The sequence below is a fragment of the Cebus imitator genome, unplaced genomic scaffold (assembly GCF_001604975.1).
Source record: "Cebus imitator isolate Cc_AM_T3 unplaced genomic scaffold, Cebus_imitator-1.0 Scaffold202, whole genome shotgun sequence".
Lineage (NCBI taxonomy): Eukaryota > Metazoa > Chordata > Mammalia > Primates > Cebidae > Cebus > Cebus imitator.
Window position 1 is genome coordinate 2,763,656 of NW_016107517.1, and position 9,703 is coordinate 2,773,358.

The following is a 9,703-nucleotide window of genomic DNA, read 5'->3' on the forward strand; positions in this document are numbered from 1 at the left end:
TTGCTGTGTCACCTAGGCTGGAATTCAGTGGTGCGATCTCAGCTCACTGTAACCTCCACCTCCTGGGTTCAAGCAATTCTCCTGCTTCAGCCTCTTGAGTAGCTGGGATTACAAGTATGCATGGATAACTTTTTGTATTTTTAGTAGAGATGGGGTTTCACCTCGTTGGCCAGGCTGGTCTCAAACTCCTGACCTCAAGTGATCTGCCTGCCTCCGTCTCCCAAAGCGTTGGGATTACAGGCGTGAGCCACAAGGCCCAGCCCTATTCCTGTTCTTAAGAAAAATGGTTGTGTCCATCTTTCAGGGCTGCTATAACAAGGTACCACGACGCAGGGGCTTGAACAACAGTAATCCACTTTCTTAAAGCTCTGGAGGCTGAAAGTCATTTCTGCAACCATCTCTTCCTGGGAGATATGAGCATGGCTGCCTGTGTTCTTGGAGTCAGATTGAAGATGGGATGAGAGATGTCATTCTCTCAAGTGTCGTTCTTAATCCTGTCTTCAGTATGGGAGCACCATTTCCCATTGTTCCTGTGGGGCCAGAGTCCCTCTGATCCTGCCTCTCCAGAGAGTGAACCTAGGGTCTTCTGCCAGTATGGGCTGGGGCAGTTGCCTGGTTGCTTAAATACGGGGGGGAAATTCAGATATAATGGATTCTGAAAGTGACTTTTAACCAATATGCTTGTTTTTAGTCTCACTAGGACTCCCACTTTGAAAGTCACCTAGTACCTCTAGTTCTTGAGTCTTTCTGACTTTCTGCTGTACAAATCAGCCTACTTCTGAGTTTCTTCCTCTGCCAGTTTAGATTTTGGCTTTTTCAAGTGTGCTAAATCCATTAGCACAAACTCATGATTTTTAGGCTCCCAAATGTCATTGCTGTCATTTTCTATCTTGCTCTATGTCCTTTTGTTCATTCTTTTAAGTCTCATATCTGTTATTTGAGTGAAGGTTTTGGAGGGAATGGAGGTAAACACATAATTCAATCTACCATATTTAACTATATAATCCCTCTCGAGACCTTTCTAAGTGGATCAGAAGTCCTGGTAATGAGAAAAGTCTTTAAACATGGATGTTGGATGACAAGAAAAGTCACCTTGGATGTGAGTGACGGAAGGATGGATGGCAGCCACATCGCAGAGGGGGTCAGTCTTCAGCACTTAGGGAGCATTCACAATCCGTACAGCACTGACTGGGTTCGAGCTGGGGGGATGAAGGGAAAGACTGAAGTGGCGTATGGAAAGAGAACTGATTCCAGGCCAAGTTTAAGAGGTTAAGACCTCTTTGACTCTTAGTTTGTTGCAAATGGAGGAAGAAGAAAGAAATGTAACTTTCATCTTTTACCTCTTTTATTTTTTATTTTTTGAGACAAAGTCTCACCCTGTTACTCAGGCTGGAGTGATTTCTGCTTATTGCAACCTCCGCCTCCCAGGTTCAAGCAATTCTCCGGACTCAGGCTCCCGAGCAGATGGGATTACAGGTGCCCACCACTATGCCTGGCTAATTTTTGTATTTTTAGTAGCGATGGGGTTTCACCATCAGGTTGGTCTTGAACTCCTGACCTCAAGTGATCTGCCCACTTTGGCCTCCCAAAGTGCTGGGATTGCAGATGTGAGCCACTGCACCCTGCTTACCTCTTTTATGTTTAACACCGTGGGTTCACAGATGGGTGTGTGAGACATCCTTGTGAGTTATAGGGGAAATTGTTTCTGTAACATTGCTTAGAAAGAGTGTTCTGGTAGTTACGACCAGGGTACTACCTTCACATTTTAACTACCAAGTTCATCAAAACTCCTGATAAATACAACCAAGTCACATAAATTATTGGTGTTTTCTTGTTTTGTATGATAGGCTTTAACACAAAGGCTCTCATCTGTGTATGATTACTCTACCAGGGAATGGACCTCAGCTCCAGGTCCCTTGATGTCTGTGGTACAATCATCAGGATTTTAAGAAAGTAAACACGGGGAAAAAAAAGCAAGGGAATAGAAAATGGATTTTTAAAACAATGTCGGGGTAAATAACATGTTCATAGACAGCAGCTTCATTAATAATAGCTCAAAACTGGATACAACCCAAATGACCATCAACAGAAGACTAACAAAGAACAAATTATGGTATGCCCATACAATGGAATGCTATTTAGAAATGAAAAGAAATGAACGACAGATACATGCAATAACTGGAACTAATCTCAAAAGTATTATGCTGCACCGAAGACGTCAGACACCAAACAGTGCACAGTATATGATTCTTTTCCTATGAAGTTCTAATCCATAGATACAGAAATCAGAACAATGGCCACCTGTAGGGATGAGGAGTAAGAGAAAGGGCACAAGAGGGCTTTCTGGTGAATAGAAATGTTCTATATTTTCATTGGGGTAGTGATTATCCAGGTGTATGCATTTATCAAAATCACTGAATTTATGCTTAAGATCTATGCATTCCACTCTATGCAAATTCTAACTAAAAGGAAGAAAAGTAAATGAGCAAGTCTTTCCAAATAACCTCAGAATGCTCTTCCTGTGTCTCCCACAAGCTTCAGAAGTACTGAGATATTAGTCTTTCTTATTTTTGGAGTGGGGAAGTTCGCTGTGTGCAAAGTCTTTCTGCTAGAACAGACGTGATCCCATTGCTGTGCCTGTCTAATTTCTACTCATTCTTCAGCACCACCTCAGGGTCCTTCTCTACACGCTGCTTCTCTAACTGGGGTAATGCTCTTCACCTATATGCAATCCTGCCGCCTCAGCCTCCCAAATAGCTGTGACTATAGGTGTGAATCACCACACCTGACCTACTAATGAATATATATATATTTTTTGAGACAGGGTCTTGCTATGTTTCAGGCTGGTCTCAAACTCCTGGCCTTAAGTGATCCTGCAGCCTGGGTCTGCTAATGGATATTTTGGTTGTTGTTTTAAGACAAGAGTCTTGCTCTATTGCCCAGGCTGGAGTGCAGAGGTGCAATCTCAGCTCACTGCAACCTCCACCTCACCGGTACAAGTGATTGTCCTGCCTCAGTCCCCCAAGTAGGTAGGATTACAGGCACATGCCAGCACGCCCAGCTAATTTTTGTATTTTTAGTAGAGACTGGGTTTTGCCATGTTGGCCAGGCTGGTCTTGAACTCTTGACCTCAGGTGATCTGCCTGTCTCAGCCTCCCAAAGTGTTGAGATTATAGGCAGGAGCCACTGCATCCAGTCTTTTTTTTTTTTTTTTTTGGAGACAGGGTCTCGCTCTATCACTCAGGCTGGAGTTAGGTAGCGCAGTCACGGCTCGCTGCAGCTTCTACCATTTGGGCTCAAGCCATCCTCCCACTTTAGCCTCCCGAGTAGCAGCAACCATAGGCATGCATCTCACACCTGGCCGATTTTATTTTATTTTTGTAGAGATGGGGTCTCACTATGTTGCTCAGGCTGGTACTAATGGATATTCTTTTTTTTTTTGAGACGGAGTTTTGCTCTTGTTACCCAGGCTGGAGTGCAATGGCACGATCTCTGCTCACCGCAACCTCCGCCTCCTGGGTTCAGGCAATTCTCCTGCCTCAGCCTCCTGAGTAGCTGGGATTACAGGCACGTGCCACCATGCCCAGCTAATGTTTTGTATTTTTAGTAGAGACGGGGTTTCACCATGTTGACCAGGATGGTCTCGATCTCTTGACCTCGTGATCCACCGGCCTCAGCCTCCCAAAGTGCTGGGATTATAGGCGTGAGCCACCGCACCCGGCCTTGGATATTCTTTAAAGGTTCCTGAAATAGGGTTAGTGACCCCTAAGACTCAGTACTACCCTATAGGCCTTCACTCGTCTCTTTCCAGCTTGGCTTGCCTGCCGCCTCTCTGAGGGCTACTCACTCTTCCTTGCTTCCTGGTGTTCCTTCACAAATACCAGGAAGCAAGGAAGATGCGCAGGTAACTGCCGTCTGCAGCCTGTGCTTCTGGCCATCCCATAGCAGCAACATAGAGACTCTCTTCTCATTACTCTGTCTTGGGCCACTATGCTAGGCCTTCATTTTGCCTAAGACACCGATTCATGTCTCCACATTTGTCACTTATTATTATTATTATTTTTGAGTCTATTATTATTATTATTTTTTTTTTTTTTTGAGACTGGGTCTCGGTCTGTCGCCCAGGCTGTGGTGCAGTGGTGCAATCCAGGCTTACTACAACCTCCACCTCCTGTGTTCAAGCAATTCTCTGCTTTAGCCTCCCAAGTAGCGGGATTAAAGGCGTGTGCCACCATGCCTGGCTAATTTTTTTTTGTATTTTTAGTAGAAATGGGGCTTTGCCATCTTGGCCAGGCTGGTCTTGAACTCCTGACATCAAGTGATCCGCCTGCTTTGGCCTCCCAAAGTGCTGGCATTACAGGTGTGAGCCACCATGCCCAGCCTAAATTCGATTAATTCCTTATTTTACTTCTAGACCTTTAAATGATATTATAAAAATAGGGCTTCTTGGCCCGGTGCAGTGGCTCACGCCCATAATCCCAGCACTTTGGGAGGCCGAGGTCAGGAGTTCAAGACCAGCTTGACCAACATGGCAAAACCCGTCTCTACTAAAAATACAAAAATTAGCTGGGTGTGGTAGCGGGTGCCAGTAATCCAAGCTACTCGGGAGGCTGAGGCAGGGGAATTGCTTGAACCCAGGAGGCAGAGGTTGCAGTGAGCCAAGATTGCACCATTGCATTACAGCCTGGGTGACAGAGCGAGACTCTGTCTCAAAAAAAAAAAGAATAAAAAGAAAAGAAAAGAAAAAAAGGCTTCTTAAGTCATTTCTCTAAGTGGTCCAGCTGGATGAAATTATTGTCAGCTAATAAAGATTATCTTTAAAAAGAATCCCGAGACATTTAATAAACACTAGTCAGGTATAATGACACTTTTTTTTTTACATGTCACCTATAGGTCCCCCTGGAGAAACCACTGATTCCCAGGTAGTGTGCACAGAATTTAGTATGTGTTGGCGCTCCAGGCATGCTTGTTGAACTGACTCAGCTCATGCTACCATATTTTCATAAGTATTTTCCTGTGGCATGCTCTATGCCCCATGAACATGGGTTCTCATTAGAGATCCTACATGAATGGGACTGCTTGCTACCTTGGCACAATTGCTCTCTACACCAAACTTAGTAAGTGGCATCCTGAACTATATAGAACAGTAGTTAAGTAGTACATTGCAGAAATAAAGACTTTCGATTCTCAACTTTACACTTAACTTTTCAATGGGTCTGGTGATTTTGATACAGGAACTCTCTGGGGTTTCAGTATTATAGTTGCTTGTCTGCTGTCCCTGTGGCCTAAAGCAATATGAAAAAGTGGGAGGAACATTGGCAAGACTTTGGAACCAGGTAGAACTGAGTTTAAATCTTGGCTCAGTTGTTCACCAGATATGTGACCTCAGGCAAATTTCCGAACTTTTCTGAGCCTCAGCAGATTTGCTGCAAATACCTATGTGCCTCGGTCATGGTGCAGATTGGAGTTCATGGAGAGAATAGCATAGCATGGAACACATGAAAGGCCCTGAGTATATAATTACCATCATAATATGACAATAATCATATTTTCCACCACTCTACTGGGGATGACACCTTCAAAGCAATTGCTAGTATCAGGTTTGCACATTCTATGCCCAGGGAAGCCACCTAGAGCACAGTTACATGAGGCCCCTACTGCTACTATAGAGAGGTAGGTAATATACAGGCACACCTCACTTATTTTGGTTCTCATGTATTGTCTTTTTTTTTCTTTTGATGGAGTATTGCTCTGTTGTCCAGGCTGTAGTGCAGTGGTGCGATCTCAGCTCACTGCAACCTCCACCTCCTGGGTTCAAGCAATTCTCCTGCCTCAGCCTTCCCAGTAGCTGGGACTTCGGGTGCCCACCACCACGCCCAGCTAATTTTTGTATTTTTAGTAGAGATGGAGTTTCACCATGTTGGCCAGGTTGGTCTCGAGCTCCTGACCTGAGGCAATCTGCTCACCTTGGTCTCCCAAAATGCTGGGATTACAGGCGTGAGCTACCACACCCAGCCTATATTGCCTTTTTTGCAGATTGAACATTTGTGGCAACCCTGTGTCAAATAAGTCTGTAAGTCTATTGGCTTCATTCAGCATGTAGCCACTTTCTCTCTGTGTCAAATTCTGACACAATGATCATAATAGTTATTGCAACATTTTAAAGTTTTCATTATTGCTATATCTGTTAGGGTGACCTGTGCTCAATCATCTTTGATGTTACTATTGTAAATGTTTTGGGGCAACATGAACCACGCCCATATAAAAAGGCAAACAAAGTTTCAATGTTGCACGTGTTCTGACTGCCCCACTGACGAGTCATTTCCCCATCTCTCCCACTCCTATGGCCTCCCTTTTCCTTGAGGTACAACAGTATTGAAATTAAGTCAGTTAATAACCTCACAACAGCCTCTAAAGGTTCAAATGAAAGGAAGAGTCCCACATCTCTCATTTTAAATCAAAAGCTAGAAATGGTTAGCTTAGTAAAGAAGGCATGTCAAAAGCCAAGACAGGGTGAAAGCTAGACCTCTTGCACCAAAGAGCCAATTTATGGATGCAAAGGAAAACCTCTCAAAGGAAATTAAAAGTGCTACTCCGTGAATATATGAATGATAAGAAAAAGAAACAGACTTATTACAGATACAGAGAAAATTTTAGTGGTCTGGATAGAAGATCAAACCAGTCACAACATCCCCTTAAGCCAAAGTCTAATCCAGAGCAAGGTCCTGACTGTTCAACTCTTTGTAGTCTAAGTGAGGAAGCTGCAGAAGAAAAGTTGGATGCTAACAGATGTTGGTTCTTGAGGTTTAAGGAAAGACGCTGTCTTTATAACATAAAAATGCAAGGTAAAGCAGCAAGTTCTGATGGAGAAGCTGCAGCAAGTTATCCAGAAGATCTAGCTAAGATCATTGATGAAGGTAGTCACACAGATTTTTAATGTAGATGCAATAGCCTTCTATTGGAAGAAGATGCCATGTAGGACTTTCACAGCCAGAGAGAAGTCAATGCTTGGCTTCAAAGCTTCAAAGGACAGGCCGACTTGTTAGGAGCTAGTGCAGCTGGTGAGTTTAAGTTGAAGCCAATGCTCATTTCCTTTTTGAAAATCCTAGGGCTCCCAAGAATTATGCTAAGTCTACTCAGCCTATGCTCTGAAAATGGAACAGCAAAGCCTGGATGACAGCACATGTGTTTACAGTATGGTTTACTGAATATTTGAAACCCAATGTTGAGACCTACTGATCAGAAAAAAAAATTCCTTTCAAAACATTACTGCTCATTGACAATGTAGCTGGTCACCCAAGAGCTCTGATGGAGATATACAAGGAGATTAATGTTTCCGTGACTGCCAACACAACATTTATTCTGCAGCCCATGGATCAAGGAGTGATTTCAGCTTTCAAGTCTTATTATTTAAGAAGTGCATTTTGTAAAGTTATAGCTGACACAGATAGTAATTCCTCTGATAGATCTGGGCAAAGTAAATTGAAAGCCTTCTGGAGAGCATTCACCATTGTAGATGCCTTTAAGAACATTCATGATTCATGGGAGGAGGTCAAAATATCAACGTTAACAGGTGTTTGTAAGAAGTTGGTTCCAGCCCTCATGGATGACTTTGAGAGGTTCAAGACTTCAGTGAAGAAAGCCACTGAAGATGTGGTGGAAAAATACCAAGAGCACTAGAATTAGAAGCGGAGCCTGAAGAAGTGACTGAATTGCTGCAATCTTATGATCAAATTTGAAACATGAAGAGTTGCTTCAATAAGAATATATGCATAGAAAGTGGTTTCTTGAGGTGGAAATTACTTCTGGTGAAGATTCCGTGAACACTGTTGAAATGACAACAAGGGATTTAGAATATTTCATAAGCTTAATTGATAAAACAGCAACAGAGTTTGGGAGGATTGACTCCAGTTTCGAAAGAAGTTCTGCTGTGGGTAAAATGTTTTAATACAGCACCACGTACTACAGAAAGAAATCTTTCATGAAAAAGAGAGTCAATCAATAGGCAAACTTTATTGTTTTATTTAGGAAATTGCTACAGCCACCGCAAGTTTTAGCAACCACCACCCTGATCAGTCAGCAGCCATCAAGATCTAGACAAGACCCTTTACCAGCAAAAAGATGACAGCTCGCTGAAGGTTCAGATGATTATTAGCATTGTTTAGCAATAAAGTATTTTTATTTGTTTATTTATACATGTATTTACTTATTTATTGTGACAGTCTCACTCTATTGTCCAGGTCGGAGTGCAGTGGCGCAATCTCTTCTCACTGCAACCTCTACCTCCAGGGTTCAAACAATTCTCCTGCCTCAGCCTCCTGAGTAGCTGGAATTATGAACGTGCACCACCACCATGCCTGGCTAATTTGTGTATGTTTAGTAGAGACCAGGTTTTGTCATGTTAGCCAGCCTCATCTCAAACTCCTGGCTTCAAGAGATCCACCTGCCTCAGCCTCCCCAAAAGTGCTGAGATTACAGGCATGAGCTACAACACCCGGCCCACACCAAAGTATTTTTAATTAGGGGATGTAAATTTTTTAGATATAATGCTATTGCACACTTAATAGAGCACAGTATAGTGTAAACATAAATTTTGTATGCAATGGGAAGCCAAAACATTTGTGTGACTTGCTTTGCTGCAGTGGTTTGGGACCAAACCTGCAATGTCTCTGAGGTATGCCTGTAGAAACTCACGTTTTCATCCTTGAACCCAGCTTGACACACCTTAACATATATTTCCTGTTTGGTCTATCCCACTTCTCACATAAGAATGCTTCGTAATCCTAATGTTTGAGGAAAAAAATCCTTTTCTAGTGGGATAGAGGACAGTTCCTTTAGAATCAGGTGAGATATGGCCTTCTCACAGCCCCTGCTCTGGCTCAGGCCATGCTGCCTCATTGTCTGATGGAATTCTCCTTCCAAGGCCTGTTGAGTATGCTTCTGTTCCTGTGACCTCGGGTAAGTCATCTCACCTTCCCTGGCCTGTTTCCTCATCCTTAAATGCCATAGTTGGCACAGCCAGATGATCCCAAAGTGAGCAATCTGAGAAGCAACATGAACTCCAGTACTCTCTGACCCTGGTGCTTGGTTTCCAGTAGGGAATGATATATTTACCTAAGGAAGAACCTGCTTAAGGGATTTCTACCTGGACTGCTAAAGTCCTCAGTACTGCTCACCATAGCTTCCTCCCTTCTTCTCGAGGGAATCAAATCACCTTTTTTCTCATTCTTATTTTGTCAGCAAGTGCTTTCCCTCGCTTTACTGATGGATCCTGATCTATAATCGCTCTGTGTTCACCCATAATTCCTTTCCTTTTGCCTTTTACCTGCCTACCAAATTTTGGTCCATCCAGAATTCAATACTGTAAATGGTATTTCTAACACACTTTCCAAAAACCTCTTTTGTATCTATCACCTTAGATGTCCTTCCGACAACCATGCATGGTAAATGCTTTCCTACCATTGACAGATGTAGGAACGGGTTTGGGCACAGTGCATCTACAGCTCAGTAGTCAATAGGTGATGGCACCTAGATTAAAACATGGATCCTCTGACACCAAATACTTGAAAAATCATCAAGACTCACATTTCCATGTTCTGTCAACATGTTTATGGTATAGAATAAGTCATCTTTTTTTTTTTTTTTTTTACATCCCCACTGAGGAACATGAAAATCCATAGAATAACTTTTTTTCCATCTGTAA